The sequence below is a fragment of the Pseudochaenichthys georgianus genome, unplaced genomic scaffold, assembly GCF_902827115.2.
Source record: "Pseudochaenichthys georgianus unplaced genomic scaffold, fPseGeo1.2 scaffold_799_arrow_ctg1, whole genome shotgun sequence".
Classification (NCBI taxonomy): Eukaryota; Metazoa; Chordata; class Actinopteri; order Perciformes; family Channichthyidae; genus Pseudochaenichthys; species Pseudochaenichthys georgianus.
Window position 1 is genome coordinate 41201 of NW_027263347.1, and position 23800 is coordinate 65000.

General features: G+C 46.4%; 1 long non-coding RNA gene and 3 other non-coding genes across 4 annotated transcripts in view; 2 read left to right on the forward strand and 2 right to left on the reverse strand.

Moving 5' to 3' along the window:
* Positions 1-471: 471 nt before the first annotated feature.
* On the reverse strand, positions 472-544 carry trnar-acg (transfer RNA arginine (anticodon ACG)). Its single transcript has one exon. It is a non-coding gene; the product is annotated as a tRNA-Arg (tRNA).
* Positions 545-4582: 4038 nt separating this feature from the next.
* trnah-gug (transfer RNA histidin (anticodon GUG)) lies at positions 4583-4654 on the forward strand. The gene has a single exon. It is a non-coding gene; the product is annotated as a tRNA-His (tRNA).
* A 6913-nt stretch (positions 4655-11567) lies between these two features.
* Positions 11568-11639, forward strand: trnan-guu (transfer RNA asparagine (anticodon GUU)). The gene has a single exon. It is a non-coding gene; the product is annotated as a tRNA-Asn (tRNA).
* A 10894-nt stretch (positions 11640-22533) lies between these two features.
* LOC117444345 (uncharacterized) overlaps positions 22534-23800 on the reverse strand; it is a 1371-nt gene continuing 104 nt past the window's right edge. The window contains exons 2-4 of the long non-coding RNA XR_004551773.2: positions 22998-23095; positions 22810-22885; positions 22534-22717 (exon numbers count right to left, since the gene is read on the reverse strand). This is a non-coding gene — a long non-coding RNA (uncharacterized lncRNA). The remainder of the gene's footprint in view (positions 22718-22809; positions 22886-22997; positions 23096-23800) is intronic.

A 23800-nucleotide genomic window follows, 5' to 3' on the forward strand; every position in this document is an offset into this window, starting at 1 on the left:
CCATTCTGAAGGAAAGTACACTTACAAAGGGGGCACCCAGATTTGAACTGGCATTTTAAAGGCAAGAACACTTACAACAGGGTTACCCAGATTTGAACTGGGGACATCTTGATCTGCAGTCTAATGCTCTACCACTGAGGTATAGCCCGTATGACTTAAAGAGTTCAGACACATACTCATAGGCTGGACATTACTGTAAAGCTCAAATGACCAGAAGTCAAAAGCCCACGTAGGCTAAAAACGAAATATTTCACATTCGCTTGGTTTCACGTTGAAGGGCCATAATAGTGTTGTTCCTCGTTTCAAATGTTCACTGACTTTGATGGACTGTTTGTTGAGAAGTACTGTTGGAAATGTTGAAAGCCCATTGACCCATCATCATGTCAATCCCTCATTCCAGGTGTACTTTGACGGACAGCTTTTTGTGAAGTACATTAGGAAATGAGGAACAATTGATTTCCTAAAGGGAGACGAGCTAGCCAGGAGTCGAACCTGGAATCTTCTGATCCGTAGTCAGACGCGTTATCCATTGCGCCACTAACCCTTTGTTGTTTTGCTTTCGTAGCAGCTTTTAAACTGTAGAAAATGAACTAAAAATGCAGTTGGTAGGTTGAGGCAAAAACATAAAAGCAGACTGCAACTGCTGCCGTGACCCGGATTCGACCCGGGGTGTGTTAGAAATTAAAATCAATGTTGATATGGCGTCATTTGTAATAAATACACTATTTAATTAAAATCAGTTTTATTCTGAAAAACCGGAAGTTCACTAACTATTAACTTAATACTTTTATTCTGAAAATGCTCCACTTCCGGTTAGCATTAGCATGTGGCGAAATGCTGCATTTTCAAACCATGAATCAACGGTGAAATGACGTGATGTTGTACACTGAGCACACTGCCAAGGATTGACCTCTTCTACCTGCTGACCTGGACTGACCGGTCGGATGAGGAGAGCGCCTCCACTCGCACATTTCATTTTGTACACCACCGCATCTTTTGTGTAATTAAATGCTGTTAACTTTTATAAGCTTCCCTTGACTCTTTTCAGTCTCTCCTGCCTTCAGGGTTCTAGAATACACTAACAATATCAATAATACAAGCTGAAGTGTTCTACCTGCAGTCACGAGAGAGAATTAGCCCACCCCCCATCTCCTTCAGTTCTCGGATGATCCCAGCCTGCTCATTTTGCCAGGCCTGCACGATAGTAGGGATTGTGTACAGGCGTTGATGGTGGAAGAAGTTGCCGACACTGATGCACTGAAGCCCTAACAGTTTCAACATCCGTATTGTCTGGGTAGCCATGCAACCTGAGAAGTGGATGACCACACTCAGTAACGGAGCGTCCAGACAGCAGCGTGTGTTGGCGCTTGGAAGTGGGCGTATCTGAAGCTTGGGCATTTTTTGCGAGCAACGCGACCAATAACCAATCACATGAATCTCCCGCCTCCGGCATACAAAGCAATAGCAATGTTAACACGAAGTACACTGGATATAAAATCCCCAAACAGGCAAAAACCTACCAGTTTTCACTGTCTCTGCCCCCTCCCTCCATGCCTCGCTCCTCCGGTTTGTATCCCGGTAGATGAACAGAGACTGATCATACAGCACCGGGTGATTCACGACCGCTATAATGAATTTTCCCTCCATTTTTTGGAATATGAGGAAATGACCTGCGTAGTCTCTCCCAGCATACACGCGGTTTGATTGGCTAGCGCTTGTACTGGCAGATTCGCATAAACGGGTTTTCATTGGCTGACGCCTCCGTCGAGGCCAGCAACGCTCCACGTCGCTTCCCAAAATGCAGTTCGGCTACAAGTGACGTCACCCCATTCAAAGTGAATGGGCAGAAGCGTTGGAAGCTTCAACGCACGTTGGACACAACTTTCATCCCTCCGGAGATTCTACGCAGCCCGGAGGCAATCGGTTTCACCGTCCCACCAGCGAGGTGCCACCGGCGGCGGAAGGAGAGGAGACAGAAGCGGGGTAAGCGAGCTGGGCTAAGGGCTAGGCTAAAGGCTAACCCGTACAGACCGGCGCTTCCGAGCCTATTCCTCGCCAACACCAGGTTTCTAATCAACAAGATGGACGAGATCAGGGTGAGGTGTGCACCCCACTGTGTGACGATCATCACAGAGTCCTGGCTGAACCACAACATCCCTGACGCCGCTATCGAGCTAGCCGGCTGCTCTATTCACAGAGCGGATCGCACGAAGGACTCCAGAAAGAGCCGAAGGGGTGGACTTTGTGTCTACGTAAACAACAGCTGGTGCACAGCCTCGGACATTGTTAGTAAACATTGCTGCCCAAACTTGGAGGCATTAACGGTAAAGTGCAGACCTTTCTTGTTACCGAGAGAATTTACAACAATAATACTGATTGCCGTCTCCACCCCCCCCCAAGCTAACGCTAAATTAGCACTGGAAAAGCTACATGATGACATCAACAAACAGCTGACGGCGCACCCGGACGGTGTAGTCATTGTAGCAGGTGATTTTAACCATGTTAATCTCAAAGCAGTCTTGCCTAAATTCTATAAAAATGTGAACTTCCCAACAAGAGAAAACAACGTCCTGGACCAGGTCTACACAAACATCCCAGGGGCATTTAAAGCAACAGCATCCCCACATCTAGGACAATCTGACCACATCTCACTAATTCTGACTCCAGTTTACAAACCACGGATCTGCAAAACAAAACCAGCTATCAGGACAGTACAAGTGTGGTCTGAGGAAGCCACCTCAATGCTGCAAGACTGTTTTGAACGCACAGACTGGGATTTGTTTGCTGAAGGGTCAGATCTTGGGGAATACACTGAGACACTAGGATACATAAACTTCTGCACAGCGAATGTTTTAACTCAGAAGACAATAAAGCTGTTTCCAAATCAAAAGCCATGGATTACTAGCAATGTGAAGTCATTGCTTAAGGAGCGGGACGCAGCATTCAGGTCTGGGGACAAACAATCCTACAGTGAAGCACGGGGGAAACTCAAGAGGGGCATCAGGGATGCTAAGCACGATCACAAGCAACGTACTGAGGATCACTTTGCTAACAACAACAACCCCCGCAGCATGTGGAACGGTATCAGGGCACTAACCGACTACAAAAGCACCAATCTGCTGCCCAGCAATGATGCAGAACTCCCTGATGTCCTAAACCAGTTTTTCGCCCGCTTTGACACCCCGGGAGAGGAATCTGCTCCACTCATCCACCCACCTGCTGAGGAGACAACGCTGGTTCTACAGCACCATCAGGTGTGGACCACTCTGAGGAAAATCAGACCTAGCAAAGCTGCAGGCCCAGACGGAGTGCCCGGCCGGGTACTGAAGGCATGTGCGGACCAGCTGACAGAGGTGTTTACTGATATATTCAACCTCTCATTACAACAAGCTACTGTTCCAACATGCCTCAAATCCTCAACCATCATTCCAGTGCCTAAAAAGACATCTGTGAAGTGCCTAAATGACTATCGCCCAGTCGCGCTTACACCAATAGTCATGAAACTGGAAACTGGTGCTTGCCCATATCAGAACAATCATCCCACCTGACCTTGACAAGCATCAGTTTGCCTACAGGCCAAACCGCTCCACAGAAGACGCCATCGACGCAGCCCTCCACACCTCTCTGACACATCTGGAATTACCAGGCAGTTATGTGAGGATGCTGTTTTGGGATTTTAGCTCTGCATTGAACACCGTCATGCCCCACAAACTGGTCCGCAAACTGAATATTCTTGGCTTTGGCTCTTCACTTTGCTCGTGGGTCATGGACTTCCTGACTGACAGACCACAGCAAGTCAGAGTTGGTAAGCACCTATCATCCCCCCTTATACTAAACACAGGAGCCCCACAAGGTTGTGTGCTTAGTCCCATGCTCTTCACACTCTTTACCAGCGACTGCACCCCCATCCACACCTCCAACTCCATAGTAACATGTGCAGACGACACCACAGTAGTCGGTCTTATCACAGACAATAAGGAGACCCTAACCCTAAACCTAACCCTAACCCAACAAAACAAAGGGTTAGTGGCGCAATGGATAACGCGTCTCACTACAGATCAGAATATTCCAGGTTCGACTCCTGGCTAGCTCGTCTCACTTTAGTAAATCAATTGTTCATCATTTCTTAATGTACTTCTCAAAAAGCTGTCCGTCAAAGTACACCTGGAATGAGGGATCGACATGGGTCGATGGGCTTTCAACATTTCCAGCAGTACTTCTCAACAAACAGTCCATCAAAGTCAGTGAACATTTGAAACGAGGAACAACACTATTATGGCCCTTCAACATGAAACCAAGCGAATGTGAAATATTTCGTTTTTAGCCTACGTGGGCTTTTGACTTCTGGTCATTTGAGCTTTACAGTAATGTCCAGCCTATGTGTCTGAACTCTTTAAGTCATACGGGCTATACCTCAGTGGTAGAGCATTAGACTGCAGATCAAGACGTCCCCAGTTCAAATCTGGGTAACCCCGTTGTAAGTGTTCTTGCCTTTAAAATGCCAGTTCAAATCTGGGTGCCCCCTTTGTAAGTGTACTTTCCTTCAGAATGGTATGTTTGCAATACTGTGAGAACTACGTTGGCCGTGATCGTATAGTGGTTAGTACTCTGCGTTGTGGCCGCAGCAACCCCGGTTCGAATCCGGGTCACGGCAGCAGTTGGAGTCTGATTTTATGTTTTTGTCTCAACCTACCTACTGCATTTTTAGTTCATTTTCTACAGTTTAAAAACTGCTACGAAAGCAAAAAAACAAAGGGTTAGTTGCGCTGTTATGTGTTTGTGCCCTGATCAGGCGCTCCTAGTGTGATGTGTCATGTCTAGCTGTAGTTTCCTGTTATGGTTTTGTAGTCCTTATCGTTTCTCCTCCAGGTGTACCCATTTGTAATTAACCCAGGTGTGTCTTGTCTCGTCATTACCTCATGTATAAGGATTCTGCTTTCCCCTTTGTCTGTGGCTGATCCTGTCTGTGCAGTACGTGTTCTTGTCTGTCATTACTTTATATTTCCTTTGTCCAACCATGGTGGTAATTATTAATTAAATTCTTCTTTTGACTACTTCGGCTACCGTCTCCTTTATTATGTTGCCTTGACTCGACATTGAGCCTGCTAACAGTCAATGGTTACGTAATATGGGGGCTCGTGCCAAACTGATTTGAGCAGGAATTTGGTGGTGGCCGCTGAGCTTAGTCCACACTTTGAATTATGGTTGACAGTGTCGTGTGTGTGGCCCATGTTTTATACCCTCTTGGTAAATAATTCTCCAATAAGGAGCGTTTTCATCCAGCTAGGGCAGCTGGACCATTTTCTATGGTTCCTTCCTTCGCCTGGAAGACATACCGTCTAGGCTGGTCGGGGTAGTAGGAAGACCCTGTCAGGCTCCTCCTAGGCCGGCGTATGTCAGCTAGTTAGTTATATAGGGGGTCTGATAGTGAGGGATGGAAACGTTTAAGGGATGGGCCTTAGTTTTTTTTTCCTGTTTTGAACACACGACAGTTGTTAATCTCTTGCGAATAATTTTGAGTGTGGATGCTTCAGAAGGTCATACCGGTGCTCTTCTCTATTTAGTGGATAGCGGTAGGGGAGCGGTGGCCAGAGTTATTAAGAACAGACTGTACAGACGTGTAGGGTGAAGCCGGTTTTGTTTGTTTTTTGTGTATATGTTAATTGGTTGGTCGTATATGCTGGTGGAAGCGGGATTGGTTCTTTAGTTTCTTCCTCCCCCGGTGTGACGGTACTAGGGCAGGTATGCCTGTGAAGGTATGGGATTTTGTGGCTAGGCCAACGGTCAACGTGTTGAGCTTGTGCACTAAGGAGGAATTATCGGGGATAGCAGAGCATTACGGTGTCAAGCTTGCCCCGAGCATGAAAAAGCAGCAGCAGCGGTTAGCGCTGGTGGAGGCTTTGACCGCCATGGAGGTTATGGAGTCTGTGGGCAAACCTGAGGAGCAGGAGGTGGTCACATGTGACCCGGTTTCGGAGAACCAGGTTTTGCTGAGGAAGATGGAACTAGAGTTTAAATTCGAGCAGCTGAGACATGCAGAGCGGTTATTCGCTCGGGAAGCGGAGGAGGCAGAACGTGGGCGTGTGCATGAGCTTGAGCTTGGAAGGCTTGGGGTAGAGGCGCGGGCAGTGCATCATGAAACTGGGTTCGATGCTACTAGGCACCTACGTCTGGTCCCGCAATTTTCCGAGAAGGATGTTGACAAATATTTTTCTATGTTCGAAAATATAGCCACAACTCTGAAATGGCCTAATGACCAGTGGACATTACTTCTCCAGAGCGCACTCACCGGGAAAGCACAACACGTTTACGCGTCACTTTGCCCAAACACCCAGGATTACGCCGTGGTGAAGGCTGCTATCCTTAGGGCTTACGAGCTTGTGCCGGAGGCGTATAGGCAGAGGTTTCGCGCTCTTAGAAAGAACAATGTGCAAACCTACGTGGAGTTTGCTTACGAGAAGGAGCTGTTGTTTGATCGTTGGTGCGCGTCGGAGAAGGTGGACACTTTGGTTAAGATGCGGGAACTCGTGCTTCTTGAGGAGTTTAAGTCATATTGTTTGCCCGATAATGTGGCGATGTACATTAATGAACATAAGGTGACTGAGTGCTCGGTGGCTGCGAGCCTGGCGGATGAGTTCGTGTTGACGCACAAAGTGCTCTTTGACAGACCTAATTATCCCGTGCGCAGGGTGGAGAGTAGACCGAGGTGGGACTTGGGTGACAGGCCTGTGGCCTCTGGCGGTGGCAGTGTGGGCCAGGTTGCTGAGCGGGGAATGAGGGGAGAAATGCGTGAGTGTTACCACTGTGGTAAAAAAGGCCACATAAAGGAGAACTGTTTTGCCCTTACCCGTCCCAGTAAACAAATATCGTTGATAATGACACCCACACCCACATCTCTGAGTAGGGATGCCCAAAGGGGTGAGGAAATGAAAGCGTACTTACCGTTCATCAGTGAGGGGTTTGTATCCTTGTCCGGCGAAGGGGTGAAGGTTCCTGTGACCATATTAAGGGATACGGCTGCGTCCCAGTCATTTATTCGGAGAGATGTGCTGCCTTTTGACAGTGGTTCAGAGGTGGATGCTGGGATGACTGTCAGGTCTTTTGGGATGCATGTCATGGAAGTTCCGCTTCACACTATCCATCTTACATCTGAGTTGGTGTCGGGGCCAGTGGTAATTGGGGTGGAAAATTGTTTTCCTGTCGAGGGCTTATCATTAATTCTCGGGAATTATCTGGCAGGGGGTAGGGTCCTCGTGAAGGCAGATGTGACTTGTGTGCCAGCAGAGTCTGGGGCGGTGGACGTCCTGGCGGATGCGTATCCGAGAGTGTTCTCCTCATGTGCAGTCACGCGGGCCATGGGTATTAAGGCTCTGGCCGAGGAAAAGGACGACGTGGACTTGTTTGATACCATCATAGCGACTGTTAACGGGGTGCCTGAGTGTCGTGACCCACTTATGGATAATCCCCAGGGTGCAGTACCACGGGGGCCTGAGGTGGAGGGGGCGCTCCCGGGGCAACCCGACTTGTGGTCATCATCTCAGTTTGTTCCTGAAATTGCCCCTCTTGAAGGTGATGCTGTTCTTCCATCTATTCCAGCCGGTCTCAGCCCTTTACTGCCCTCTACTTCCTCGTGTGAGTCTGCCAGTAGCGCGGCTGGGTTTTCTTTTGCTCGTGAGGAGCTTATCGCGGAACAGGGTAGAGATCCAAGCCTGTCAGGCCTTTTTGCGAACACAGCAGGAGTGGGAGAGAGTGAGATTTCTAAAAGTTGCTATATCCTGAGGGATGGGGTATTGCTGCGTAAATGGTCTCCTAGCCTCGACGCGTCAGCGGAGAATGATTGGAATGTGGTGACGCAGGTTGTGGTTCCGTTTAAATACCGTCACGATATTCTGTGTTTGGCTCACGATCACAGGCTCGCAGGACATCTGGGGGTCAATAAGACGTATGATAGAGTGCTGCGTCAATTTTTTTGGCCAGGGTTGAAACGGGATGTGGTGCAGCACTGCAGGGGGTGTTCAACGTGTCAGGTGGTGGGTAAACCTAACGGGGTCATTCCACCGGCGCCACTCTACCCTATCCCGGCAGTGGGGGAACCTTTTGAGAGGGTTATCATTGATTGTGTAGGTCCACTCCCTAGAACCAAGGCAGGTAATAGCTTTCTTTTGACCAATATGTGTGCCAACACACGGTTTCCGGAAGCAATTCCGCTGAAACGGATAACGGCCAAAACAGTGTCACAGGCCTTGGTGAGGTTTTTCTCCGTTTTTGGTTTGCCTCGCGTGGTACAGTCCGACCAAGGTACGAATTTTTTATCCCGCATCTTCTCGCAGGTTTTAAAGCAGCTGGATATATCGCATAGTTTCTCTAGCCCATATCACCCACAATCCCAGGGGGCTTTGGAAAGGTTCCACTCCACGCTAAAAACAATGCTTCGGGCGTTCTGTTGTGACACGAAGGACGACTGGGATGAAGGGGTTCATTTAATGTTGTTTGCCGCAAGGGAGGTGGTGCAGGAATCTTTGGGATTCAGTCCTGCAGAGCTGGTATTTGCGCATTCGGTTAGGGGGCCGCTTAAGCTGCTGAGGGAGAAGTGGTTGGGGGAGAGCGAGCCGAATAACCTGTTAGACTATGTCTGTGGCTTTAGGGAGAAGCTGAAGAGGGCATGTGAACTAGCGAGGACAAATCTGAGTGACACACAGGGGAGGATGAAGGGCTGGTATGACAGGAAGGCTCGGGATAGAACGTTTGTGCCAGGGGAGAGGGTTTTAGTGTTGTTGCCTGTCCCAGGCTCCAGCTTACAAGCACGGTTTAGTGGGCCGTACCTGGTTAGAGAGAAAGTAGGGGATTTGGACTACCTGATCGAGACACCGGATCGTGGGCGGAAGACTCGCTTGTGTCATGTTAATATGATTAAGCCATATTATGTGAGGGAGCCTTTGGTGAATCCTATTGACAGTATTGTTGTGCCCTCTGCGAGTGTGTCCACTGTGCCGGTGTCAGTTTGTATGTTGGCGCCATCTAGCGTTGATGAGGGTAATGACAGTCTTTGTTTTTCAGAGGGGGTTGGAGAACTGGAAGATGACGTCATTATTCCGTCCAAGGCGGTCGTGGAGGGACGGTTGACAAACACTGAGTCATTGATCACTCTTGACTGTCATCTTGGCCATTTATCAACAACGCAGCGAGATGATATCAGGGGTTTGGTTGGGTCTCATTGTGAGCTGTTCTCCGATATTCCTTCGCGCACTAACGTATTACAACATGATATCGATGTGGCGGAGGCATTACCCATTAAACAGCACGCGTATCGCGTGAAACCATATAAGCGGGCACGGTTACAGAAAGAGGTGGAATACATGCTCACTAACAATATCGCTGAGCCCAGTTTCAGCCCATGGAGCTCGCCGTGCTTGTTGGTTGATAAGTCAGACAAGACAGATAGGTTTTGTACGGATTTTCGCCGAGTAAATGACGTGACTAGGCCTGATAGTTTTCCATTGCCCAGAATGGAGGACTGTGTCGACAGGGTGGGGAGTGCGCCTTATGTAACCAAGCTGGATTTGCTGAAAGGATACTGGCAGGTGCCACTTACGGATCGCGCTAAACTAATTTCTGCGTTTGTGACACCTGACAGTTTCCTGCAATATACGGTAATGCCGTTTGGTATGCGCAACGCGCCTGCGACTTTCCAGAGGCTGGTGAATCGTGTTCTGTCAGGCGTAGCTAATTGTGAGGCCTATCTCGATGACCTCGTCATCTATTCTGACGATTGGGAGGGGCACATGGTTAGTTTGCGGGAAGTTTTTGACCGGCTTGGTCAGGCAAACTTGACCCTGAACCTGGCCAAGTGCGAGTTTGGCAGGGCGACCGTCACCTATCTTGGCAAGGTAGTGGGGCGGGGGGAGGTCCGCCCTGTCCACTCCAAGGTGGAGGCGATACTTGGCTTTCCAGAGCCTGCTACACGTCGGGACCTCCGGTGTTTTCTGGGGATGACGGGGTATTATAGGGGTTTTTGCAGGAACTTCTCAGCGGTAGCTTCTCCCCTCACAGATCTCTTGAGCCCGAAGATCCCATTTCAGTGGACGCCTAGGTGCACTTTTGCGTTTCAGCAATTAAAGTCCATCCTGGTCAGTGCTCCTGTCCTCGCAGCGCCTGTGTTCACAAAGCCTTTCAAGTTGGCTGTGGATGCTAGTGAGCTGGGCGCAGGCGCGGTACTTCTGCAGGACGATGACGGGGGTATAGAACATCCGGTGTCGTATTTTTCTAAAAAGTTTAATATACACCAGCGGCGCTATTCCACAATTGAAAAGGAGGCTTTGGCCTTGATTTTGGCTCTCTCCCATTTCGAGGTGTATGTCGGTTCATCCCAGGTACCGATTAAAATATACACCGACCACAACCCGTTGGTCTTTATAGGCAGGATGCGGAATTCGAACCAGCGGCTAATGCGCTGGAGCCTTTTCCTGCAGGCCTTTGATGTTGACGTGGTTCACGTCAAGGGCAAGGACAATGTGTTGGCTGACGCGCTATCACGGCTGTAGACAGGGTGAGGGGGTGCTATTTATCCTTGAGGTGGTGTGGGGGTTATGGCCGCTGTTTATGTTCATTCCCCCATTTCGCCTTGGGGTTATGGACATAAAGTTGGGTGTGGGGGTGTTATGTGTTTGTGCCCTGATCAGGCGCTCCTAGTGTGATGTGTCATGTCTAGCTGTAGTTTCCTGTTATGGTTTTGTAGTCCTTATCGTTTCTCCTCCAGGTGTACCCATTTGTAATTAACCCAGGTGTGTCTTGTCTCGTCATTACCTCATGTATAAGGATTCTGCTTTCCCCTTTGTCTGTGGCTGATCCTGTCTGTGCAGTACGTGTTCTTGTCTGTCATTACTTTATATTTCCTTTGTCCAACCATGGTGGTAATTATTAATTAAATTCTTCTTTTGACTACTTCGGCTACCGTCTCCTTTATTATGTTGCCTTGACTCGACATTGAGCCTGCTAACAGTCAATGGTTACGTAATATGCGCAATGGATAACGTGTCTGACTACGGATCAGAAGATTCCAGGTTCGACTCCTGGCTAGCTCGTCTCACTTTAGTAAATCAATTGTTCCTCATTTCCTAATGTACTTCTCAAAAAACTGTCCGTCAAAGTACACCTGGAATGAGGGATCGACATGGGTCAATGGGCTTTCAACATTTCCAACAATACTTCTCAACAAACAGTCCATCAAAGTCAGTGAACATTTGAAACGAGGAACAACACTATTATGGCCCTTCAACGTGAAACCAAGCGAATGTGCGTTTTTAGCCTACGTGGCTTTTGACTTCTGGTCATTTGAGCTTTACAGTAATGTCCAGCCTATGAGTATGTGTCTGAACTCTTTAAGTCATACGGGCTATACCTCAGTGGTAGAGCATTAGACTGCAGATCAAGATGTCCCCAGTTCAAATCTGGGTAACCCCGTTGTAAGTGTTCTTGCCTTTAAAATGCCAGTTCAAATCTGGGTGCCCCCTTTGTAAGTGTACTTTCCTTCAGAATGGTATGTTTGCAATACTGTGAGAACTACAGCGGCCGTGATCGTATAGTGGTTAGTACTCTGCGTTGTTGCCGCAGCAACCCCGGTTCGAATCCGGGTCACGGCAGCAGTTGCAGTCTGCTTTTATGTTTTTGCTTCAACCTACCTACTGCATTTTTAGTTCATTTTCTACAGTTTAAAAGCTGCTACGAAAGCATAAAACAAAGGGTTAGTGGCGCACGCGTCTGACTACGGATCAGAAGATTCCAGGTTCGACTCCTGGCTAGTTCGTCTCGCTTTAGTAAATCAATTGTTCCTCATTTCCTAATGTACTTCTCAAAAAACTGTCCGTCAAAGTACACCTCATTAGTAAATAAATATATTAAATGAAGATGTATTCTAAGAATAAAATCCTATACTATTATTATGTTTTATTTTGTCAAACATTCCCACCCTACCATAATTAAACTGGGTCACCCTAATGGTTACACCCTAACTCCTCAATGACCATGTCATTGTGTGGGGATGTTCTGCTTGATACTCTCGGACAACAGAGACAAACTCTTCGCGACAATCCAATTGACCACGGCCTGAGACTCATAAGGTGGGATTTTAAGGTATTGGATTCCTAGATTAGTTAAAATTAGACTTGGACCCTAAAGTAGTGGATTTTGAAGTTATTATTCAATCAGTAATCATTCATTTCCATTCTCTGAGACGCCAGCTAGGTGACCTGTGTGGGATTGTTACACACTAGCTTTGTACGACGTTATTCAACAGCTAAGGAATGTTCTGATATGGACTCTTTGATAGCATTAATTAAATCCATCTAATGGATAAGGGGTGGGAAAGAAAACGAGCGACTCAGTCAATCACACTAAGGTTCGAAGCACGTCCCCCGTTTCTCCAGGCTCCGGCTTGGGTTAGGTTTTTGTAAGGGCCACCAGATCTCCCCATGTCGCCCAACGGCTCCACGGTTATACAGAGATCCAAGGAAAGGCACACGCACTAGAGGCATTGTCGGCGCATGCTCTAGCTTAGCATCATGACTGAATCATAAGTGTGTAAAGGTGAAGTAGACAGGGTAATTTAAGTTTGAAAGACAGAGACAAGGAGGCTAGCTGTAACGACGGCGGACACCTCCCCTTGCCGCAATGGCTGTATCTGTTTATGGCCCGTTTCCTTTCGTAATTCCCAGAGAGGTCAGATTAGAGAGGGGCGGAAAGAAAGGTTTCTTTATGGCCCAAATCCTTTCGTCATCCTCAAAGGGGGTCGACCAGAAAGGGGTCGAAAGAAAGGTCAGAGTGAAAAAGTGGGGAGATAATGTGGTTTAGATTTAGGCCAAGAGCCATAGTGTTCAAGGTTAAAGGTCAGATTAAGGGTAAACTGGTATTCTTGGGGAACAAAATAGTCCGCAGTTAGACTGAAGATGGTCTATTATTGGATATTTATTTAAGAGTGTACCAATAGTTAATTGAAGTGGTTTTAGTTGAGAGTCAGTCGGTCTATCCAAACCTTGCCGCGTCAAAGTACCGCCTGTTTAAAAAGAATCACACCTCTCCTTACCAGTCATGGTAGGCCGAGGTCTGACTGAGGAAACAACTAAATTATATTTCCAAATTCAATTTGGATTTAGAGAAAAGTGTACTATAAGTTGATTTATAATTATTTGAATTGAAAGTCAAATAACTTTTTATGGAGAAGTACTTTAGGCAAGGAGACAGAGTGGTTAGCTTTAGAGTTTAAATTAAGAATATGATGGTCTATTAATTGAAGAGTAATAACTTAAGTTTAGGCATAAGGTCTGAATGGTTAAGTTTAGGAGTAAGATTAAGGATTAAGTGCTACATTTATTGTTGAACATAAGATGATGCACTATTTGATGCAGGGTTAGGGTTAGGTAAAACATTTTTGATCTGACTGCTGTAAGCAGAAGGATCGATGCTCTCGCCATCATTGGCACGCCTCCAGGTGTGGTCCTCTCTCATTCAGGCTCCTTTCGTGACTATATCACGTCTAAAAAATTATATCAGAAGACACATCACGTTTGTGCTTTAAGTATCTACCATATTCAAAAATTGACACCTCTTCAGTAGAAAACCTAGGAATCATCGATTGTTTCTGCCTATTACGTCTATACAATCTCATCCTAGGAGTGGCCCTGCTAGGGAGATCAGATCCAGCAGTGTGTCTCATAAAAATTCTGCAGCTGTATGAACAGACTTAAGACTGCAGGAGGAGCAGGCAACAGGCCAGAGTGTGCCAGATAAGGCCTCAACACTCTTTTTATATAGGATCAGGTGAGTATTTTTAAGAGAAGGTTATGTTTAGAGGACAAATGATCCTTCCAGAGTGAGCCTGAGACAGCATATGCCCTCCTTTTTATAGGGGCAGGGGTCGTTGTTGCGTGTTTTCCCGTGAAAAGTGGAACAGACTTCAGACTACAGGAGGAGCAGGCCGGAGTGTGCCAGATAAGGCCTCAACACTATCTTTATATAGGATCAGGTAAGTATTATTAAGAGAAGGTTATGTTTAGAGGACAAATGATCCTTCCAGAGTGAGCCTGAGACAGCATATGCCCTCCTATTTATAGGGGCAGGGGTCGTTGTTGCGTGTTTTCCCGTGAGAAGTGGAGTTCTAGTGTGTTTCCCAATGCAGTAACCTGACCCTTTGACCTCAAAATGCTTATTTTATTTACAGCACACATGTTCCTATAAGTTTTGCCTTTAATATGGCTTTTTAGGATAATCCCATCAGAGTTTTCCTTTAAGTAATGCCTTTAATATGGCTTTTTAGGATAATAACGTGAGAGGGTTCCTTTAAGTCTTGCCTTTAATATGGCTTTTTAGGAAAATCATGTGAGAGTTATTATTTAAGCATGGAGGCGAATCGGTTAAGTTAAGGATTTAAGAAGGCAGTGTGTATTTTGAAGAATACAGACCTCCACACGTCACTACGGAGTCCCAGAACTAAGAGTTCACACACCATGGACTTGTGACCAAGAGGTACTGGCCAGTTAGGTAAAACATTTTTGATCTGACTGCTGTAAGCAGAAGGATCGATGCTCTCGCCATCATTGGCACGCCTCCAGGTGTGGTCCTCTCTCATTCAGGCTCCTTTCGTGACTATATCACGTCTAACAAATTATATCAGAAGACACATCACGTTTGTGCTTTAAGTGTCTTCTATATTCAAAAATTGACACGTCTTCAGTAGAAAACCTAGGAATCATCGATTGTTTCTGCCCATTACGTCTATACAATCTCATCCTAGGAGTGGCCCTGCTAGGGAGATCAGATCCAGCAGTGTGTCTCATAAAAATTCTGCAGCTGTATGAACAGATTTAAGACTGCAGGAGGAGCAGGCAACAGGCCAGAGTGTGCCAGATAAGGCCTCAACACTCTTTTTATATAGGATCAGGTGAGTATTATTAAGAGAAGGTTATGTTTAGAGGACAAATGATCCTTCCAGAGTGAGCCTGAGACAGCATATGCCCTCCTTTTTATAGGGGCAGGGGTCGTTGTTGCGTGTTTTCCCGTGAAAAGTGGAACAGACTTCAGACTACAGGAGGAGCAGGCCGGAGTGTGCCAGATAAGGCCTCAACACTATCTTTATATAGGATCAGGTAAGTATTATTAAGAGAAGGTTATGTTTAGAGGACAAATGATCCTTCCAGAGTGAGCCTGAGACAGCATATGCCCTCCTATTTATAGGGGCAGGGGTCGTTGTTGCGTGTTTTCCCGTGACAAGTGGAGTTCTAGTGTGTTTCCCAATGCAGTAACCTGACCCTTTGACCTCAAAATGCTTATTTTATTTACAGCACACATGTTCCTATAAGTTTTGCCTTTAATATGGCTTTTTAGGATAATCCCATCAGAGTTTTCCTTTAAGTAATGCCTTTAATATGGCTTTTTAGGATAATAACGTGAGAGGGTTCCTTTAAGTATTGCCTTTAATATGGCTTTTTAGGAAAATCATGTGAGAGTTATTATTTAAGCATGGAGGCGAATCGGTTAAGTTAAGGATTTAAGAAGGCAGTGTGTATTTGGAAGAATACAGACCTCCACACGTCACTACGGAGTCCCAGAACTAAGAGTTCACACACCATGGACTTGTGACCAAGAGGTACTGGCCAGTTAGGTAAAACATTTTTGATCTGACTGCTGTAAGCAGAAGGATCGATGCTCTCGCCATCATTGGCACGCCTCCAGGTGTGGTCCTCTCTTATTCAGGCTCCTTTCGTGACTATATCACGTCTAAAAAATTATATCAGAAGACACATCACGTTTGTGCTTTAAGTGTCTTCTATATTCAAAAATTGACACGTCTTCAGTAGAAAACCTAGGAATCATCGATTGTTTCTGCCCATTACGTCTATACAATCTCATCCTAGGAGTGGCCCTGCTAGGGAGATCAGATCCAGCAGTGTGTCTCATAAAAATTCTGCAGCTGTATGAACAGACTTAAGACTGCAGGAGGAGCAGGCAACAGGCCAGAGTGTGCCAGATAAGGCCTCAACACTCTTTTTATATAGGATCAGGTGAGTATTATTAAGAGAAGGTTATGTTTAGAGGACAAATGATCCTTCCAGAGTGAGCCTGAGACAGCATATGCCCTCCTTTTTATAGGGGCAGGGGTCGTTGTTGCGTGTTTTCCCGTGAAAAGTGGAACAGACTTCAGACTACAGGAGGAGCAGGCCGGAGTGTGCCAGATAAGGCCTCAACACTCTTTTTATATAGGATCAGGTAAGTATTATTAAGAGAAGGTTATGTTTAGAGGACAAATGATCCTTCCAGAGTGAGCCTGAGACAGCATATGCCCTCCTTTTTATAGGGGCAGGGGTCGTTGTTGCGTGTTTTCCCGTGAAAAGTGGAACAGACTTCAGACTACAGGAGGAGCAGGCCGGAGTGTGCCAGATAAGGCCTCAACACTATCTTTATATAGGATCAGGTAAGTATAATTAAGAGAAGGTTATGTTTAGAGGACAAATGATCCTTCCAGAGTGAGCCTGAGACAGCATATGCCCTCCTATTTATAGGGGCAGGGGTCGTTGTTGCGTGTTTTCCCGTGAAAAGTGGAGTTCTAGTGTGTTTCCCAATGCAGTAACCTGACCCTTTGACCTCAAAATGCTTATTTTATTTACAGCACACATGTTCCTATAAGTTTTGCCTTTAATATGGCTTTTTAGGATAATCCCATCAGAGTTTTCCTTTAAGTAATGCCTTTAATATGGCTTTTTAGGATAATAACGTGAGAGGGTTCCTTTAAGTATTGCCTTTAATATGGGTTAGGGTTAGGGTTAGGGTTAGGGTTAGGGTTAGGGTAGGGTTAGGGTTAGGGTTAGGGTTAGGGTTAGGGTTAAGGTTAGGGTTAGGGTTAGGTTAAGGGGCTATTTACCACCACCCGTGTAGTTTACAATGTGTATATCTGGGGCTACGAGGTGGGCAACTGTACGGGACCTGCTCTGGGTGATAGCTTAGGCCCACGGCTATAATCTGTGAGACATTTGGGCCCAGCGGCGGTCTTCCCTGTTACTGAAATTGGAGTTTTAAAACTTCAAACGGCCATAAGTCGTTCCAGCGGGTGGGCAACTGTAGCCCACTTTGTGTGTGCGTTGTACCCGGCCCCTCGCAGGTGCCCACCGAGTTTGAGGCAAATTAGAGCATTTTTCATTTTTCAGTTAAAGCGGCCTTTACATTTGTGCACAAGTGGAATAAATACTCTCTGTTTCCCTCAAGAGGGCGCCAAATCTTTCCCCCAAAGAACAACTGGTTAGAAAATAAATACACTACAGAGTGTTTGAATGCGCAGGCCTACATTAACAGGTTTATGGCATCACTGCCTCCTCTAAGACACGAGTGATCTGATCTCGTTCAGATTCCGCTATTGTTGCGTACAATAGCACATTCTGAAAACCCCTGGGTTAAGGTTGACACACACACACACACACACACACACACATACACACATGAATATGTTTACAGGGATGCAGAATCGCAAATATATCCACTTTGGAGTGGCTTTAGGGGACACACAACATATCAAATCATATCTACAAATCGAGCCGAAGCTAACAAGAATAGTCTCGACTGCTTAGCATGCGGGGAAACGGGTGTGTTGAGATAAAAACCTTAACGGAAGGTTTTTTCCTGTTTTAAAACGTGACCTTTGACATTAGGTAAAACAAAGGGGTCAAACGAACATGTACTCTTCAAAGCGATTCCAACGAGACGAAGACTTTGACCATTGGAGCTTTGTTACATTTTAAGCCGTAACCTTTGACATGTAGTCGCACCAGAGGCATCCATAACCCTAACCAGACAGCATTTTGTGAGAAAGTTTGACATTTTATTGAAAAAAGTTCTGGGTGGGTTACAGTTTACATACTTCAGATTCCTGATCTGGGCCTTATTTAGAGGACCCCTGTGAAAAAATTAGCTCTTTAGCCCTTTTCAAAGTACTTTAAACACTCACGGAGCACTGCGGCGGCTCAAAAGGCCTAAACGGAAGGTTTTGTTACATTTTAAGCCGTAACCTTTGACATTTAGTTGCACCAGAGGCATCAATCTGCATGTACTCTTCGACGCGATTCCAACTAGACCAAGCTCAAAGCCGTCGGACGTTCCTATGCGCCGGGAGATTCGCATGTCATCTCTGGGGTTATGGTTAGGGTAAGACCTTGGGGTAAAGAGTTTGGGCAGTATTTATGAGAGACCTAATCATTTCAAAGGGCCCATGTCATGCTTTACCAGTTATTACACGTCCCCTTGTGTGTTATGAAGTTGTGTATGCATGTAAACGGTCTGCAGAGTCAAAAACCCTCAAAGTACACCCTGTAGGGAATACAACTCCAACACAGAAAATAGGGTTAGGGTTAGGGTTAGGGTTAGGGTTAGGGTTAGGGTTAGGGTTAGGGTTAGGTTTTTGTAAGGGCCACCAGATCTCCCCATGTCGCCCAACGACTTCATGGTTATACAGAGATCCAAGGAAAGGCACACGCACTAGAGGCATTGTCGGCGCATGCTCTAGCTTAGCATCATGACTGAATCATAAGTGTGTAAAGGTGAAGTAGACAGAGTAATTAAGCTTGAAGGACAGAGACAAGGAGGCTAGCTGTGGTTACGGCGGACACCTCCTCTTGCCGCAATGGCTGTATAGGGTTAGGGTTAGGGTTAGGGTTAGGGTTAGGGTTAGGTTTGAGTTAGAGGTAGGGTTATGTAATCCGGTGTGGGACTAGGTTGCACTGGCCTAGGGGTCTGTGGATGGGTGTTGTGAGGGTGTCTGTCTGTTGGTGTTGGGGTCCATGGGCCAAGGAGGATGAGTGGGTCAGATCATCCCTGGGACTGGTGGGCAGAGGAGAGGGAGGATCCAGAGGAGATTTGTCTTAGGCGTCGTTGAGTCCCCTGGGTGTGGTTGTCCCTAGTTTCTGGATCCATGATGTTTCCGCCCTCTTCCTCTGCCCGATGGTCCACCGGTCATTGGTTTCCAGGCCTGAGATGAGTAGTTGATCTGACGAGTGTAGTTGGAAGTGGGTGACCAGGGGGGTTGGGAGTCGACCTTCCCCAATGTTATATAAATGCTGTTTGAGACGGATGAGTATGGTATGTTTGGTTTCTCCTATGTAGTGTTTTTTACAGGTGTTGCATGTGATGATGTAGACTATGTTGCTGTTATTAAGAGAGAATGAACCAAGGGCAGGGAAGGCTGCTCCACTGTATTGGTTATGTATGTATTTTCTGTTGATGTAGCGGTGACTATGTTGCGTATGTGGTGGGGCTCTGTTGCTGCTAAACTTGGAATGTATGAGTGTGTTGTGTAAACTGGGATTTTTCCTGTAAGCTGAAATAACCCTGTGGTTGGAGAAGTAGGGTTGGGACTGGAGGAGGGAAAAGTTATTTTTAACAGTCCGGTGGAATCCTGTGATGGTGTGGGAAAAGGTGGAGACAAATGGAATGAGATGACAGTTGGGGTTGGGGTCCGGTGGGGGATGGTTAGGGTTAGGGTCCGGAGGTGGAGGCTGATTAGTAGATGGGTGGTGCAGACCTTGGACGGGTCCCATGGGGTTGGGATTAGGGTTAGGATCAGGTGGGGGGTGGTTGGGGTTAGGGCTAGGTGGGGTAGGGTTAGGGTTAGGGTTAGGGTTAGGGTTAGGGTTAGGGTTAGGGTTAGGTTAAGGGGCTATTTACCACCACCCGTGTAGTTTACAATGTGTATATCTGGGGCTACGAGGTGGGCAACTGTACGGGACCTGCTCTGGGTGATAGCTTAGGCCCACGGCTATAATCTGTGAGACATTTGGGCCCAGCGGCGGTCTTCCCTGTTACTGAAATTGGAGTTTTAAAACTTCAAACGGCCATAAGTCGTTCCAGCGGGTGGGCAACTGTAGCCCACTTTGTGTGTGCGTTGTACCCGGCCCCTCGCAGGTGCCCACCGAGTTTGAGGCAAATTAGAGCATTTTCAGTTAAAGCGGCCTTTACATTTGTGCACAAGTGGAATAAATACTCTCTGTTTCCCTCAAGAGGGCGCCAAATCTTTCCCCCAAAGAACAACTGGTTAGAAAATAAATACACTACAGAGTGTTTGAATGCGCAGGCCTACATTAACAGGTTTATGGCATCACTGCCTCCTCTAAGACACGAGTGATCTGATCTCGTTCAGATTCCGCTATTGTTGCGTACAATAGCACATTCTGAACAACCCCTGGGTTAAGGTTGACACACACACACACACACACACACACACACACACACACACACACACACACACACACACACACACACACACACATACACACATGAATATGTTTACAGGGATGCAGAATCGCAAATATATCCACTTTGGAGTGGCTTTAGGGGACACACAACATATCAAATCATATCTACAAATCGAGCCGAAGCTAACAAGAATAGTCTCGACTGCTTAGCATGCGGGGAAACGGGTGTGTTGAGATAAAAACCTTAACGGAAGGTTTTTTCCTGTTTTAAGACGTGACCTTTGACATTAGGTAAAACAGAGGGGTCAAACGACATGTACTCTTCAAAGCGATTCCAACGAGACGAAGACTTTGACCATTGGAGCTTTGTTACATTTTAAGCCGTAACCTTTGACATGTAGTCGCACCAGAGGCATCCATAACCCTAACCAGACAGCATTTTGTGAGAAAGTTTGACATTTTATTGAAAAAAGTTCTGGGTGGGTTACAGTTTACATACTTCAGATTCCTGATCTGGGCCTTATTTAGAGGACCCCTGTGAAAAAATTAGCTCTTTAGCCCTTTTCAAAGTACTTTAAACACTCACGGAGCACTGCGGCGGCTCAAAAGGCCTAAACGGAAGGTTTTGTTACATTTTAAGCCGTAACCTTTGACATTTAGTTGCACCAGAGGCATCAATCTGCATGTACTCTTCGACGCGATTCCAACTAGACCAAGCTCAAAGCCGTCGGACGTTCCTATGCGCCGGGAGATTCGCATGTCATCTCTGGGGTTATGGTTAGGGTAAGACCTTGGGGTAAAGAGTTTGGGCAGTATTTATGAGAGACCTAATCATTTCAAAGGGCCCATGTCATGCTTTACCAGTTATTACACGTCCCCTTGTGTGTTATGAAGTTGTGTATGCATGTAAACGGTCTGCAGAGTCAAAAACCCTCAAAGTACACCCTGTAGGGAATACAACTCCAACACAGAAAATAGCTCCCTAAGTATTGTAGCAGTGGCCACACACACCCCCCACACACACACACACACACACACACACACACGAATATTCTTTGACTTTGATGTCCGGCGTCGTTCAGATTCCGCTATAGTTGCGTACAATAGCATATTCTGAACAACCCCTGGGTTAAGATTGGTACACCCCCCCACACACACAGGGATGCAGCATCGCAAATATATCCACTTTGGAGTGGCTTTAGGGGACACACGACATATCGAATCATATCTACAAATCGAGCCGAAGCTAACAAGTATAGTCTCGACAGCCTAGCATGCGGGGAATGGGCAGAGACAATCGTAATTGGACTTTGAAGACTTGAAATGGCCATAAGTCGTTCCAACAGGTGGGCGTGCTTACCCCACTTGGTGTGTGAGTTGCCTCCGCCCCCCCCAAGGTGCACAGCGAGTTTGAAGCAAATTGGTGAATTTTTCATTTTCAATCTTCACTAGGTTAAGGGGCTATTTACCACCACCCGTGTAGTTTACAATGTGTATATCTGGGGCTACGAGGTGGGCAACTGTACGGGACCTGCTCTGGGTGATAGCTTAGGCCCACGGCTATAATCTGTGAGACATTTGGGCCCAGCGGCGGTCTTCCCTGTTACTGAAATTGGAGTTTTAAAACTTCAAACGGCCATAAGTCGTTCCAGCGGGTGGGCAACTGTAGCCCACTTTGTGTGTGCGTTGTACCCGGCCCCTCGCAGGTGCCCACCGAGTTTGAGGCAAATTAGAGCATTTTTCATTTTTCAGTTAAAGCGGCCTTTACATTTGTGCACAAGTGGAATAAATACTCTCTGTTTCCCTCAAGAGGGCGCCAAATCTTTCCCCCAAAGAACAACTGGTTAGAAAATAAATACACTACAGAGTGTTTGAATGCGCAGGCCTACATTAACAGGTTTATGGCATCACTGCCTCCTCTAAGACACGAGTGATCTGATCTCGTTCAGATTCCGCTATTGTTGCGTACAATAGCACATTCTGAACAACCCCTGGGTTAAGGTTGACACACACACACACACACACACACACACACACACACACACACACACACATACACACATGAATATGTTTACAGGGATGCAGAATCGCAAATATATCCACTTTGGAGTGGCTTTAGGGGACACACAACATATCAAATCATATCTACAAATCGAGCCGAAGCTAACAAGTATAGTCTCGACAGCCTAGCATGCGGGGAATGGGCAGAGACAATCGTAATTGGACTTTGAAGACTTGAAATGGCCATAAGTCGTTCCAACAGGTGGGCGTGCTTACCTCACTTGGTGTGTGAGGGTGCAGTGGGGTGCCCTGGGCAAGACACTTCACCCCACAGTATTGAGCAGCAGGCCGGGCGGCAGCAATAGCAGGCCGGGCGGCGGCAGCAGTTTCAGGCTGGACAGACACATCAGGAAGGAGAGCAGCAGCTCCGGGCCCGACAGCACTGCCTCCAGGTCGCTAAGCGGTTGCTTTGGGCCTTTTCTTGATCATATCTGAAAATGTGTGTACCAAACAAAGCACATTTGAACTAGGAGTATTATTTTAGAACATGTTTTCCTTCATATTTGAACTGTGTCTCACTTGCCTTCTTCCACAGCCTTGCTCGCAGCTACCAGGTCAGCATCATCCCCTGGCCACGAGGATGAGTCCAGTGTGCTCGTCTGAGGTTAGTGAAAACAAATGTAATGATAATTTGATGCCAGTTTTTAATGACCAAAATAAAACAACACATTGAGCAGGAGTGCTGATATTGATATGACAGTATGATGTGACCATGATGTGCAACTCTTCCTGTGTGCGATCCCCTGGAGCTTGGGGATTCAGGATGCGGAGAACTGGTGTTGCCATCTCCATGCTTCTCCCTGTCATGCCTGACAGCAGAGACAAAAACAACATACATAACTTGTATTCCAAAAAATGGCAGTTTACAAGAGGTAATTGATACCCTAACATTGCTTTATACCAGACATATGGATACTTTAACTATCCCAAATGTGTTCAGGCATTCAAACAGTGGAATAATGTATTGACACAATTACATTTGAATAAAATAAACATCAAATAATATAGGCTATAAACGTGCAGTATAAAACACATCAACAGTAGAGAATACATGTCACAAATAATACCTATGTTGTACTGTTAATGTTATAATATGTTATAGCATATCAAATTAGAGTTTGATAGATATTTCACTGAAGGACGCTGTCCCCAAACTAGCGGCCGTTAGCAGTAACATGGCCGTGGTCATGTGAATATTCTTTGAGTTTTATGTTTAGAATGCGCTATAGATGCAGAAAATAGCAGTTTCGGAATATCATATTTGAATAACTTTTGATAGGGGGCGCCAAATCCTCCCCCAAATTGACCACAATGTGTGTTTATATTCTTTGACTTTGATGTATTTCTGTAACACACACACACACACACACACACACACACACACACACACACACACACACACACACACACACACACACACACACACACACACACACACACACACACACACACACACACACACACACACACACACACACACACACACACACACACACACACAGTCTCTCAGGTGT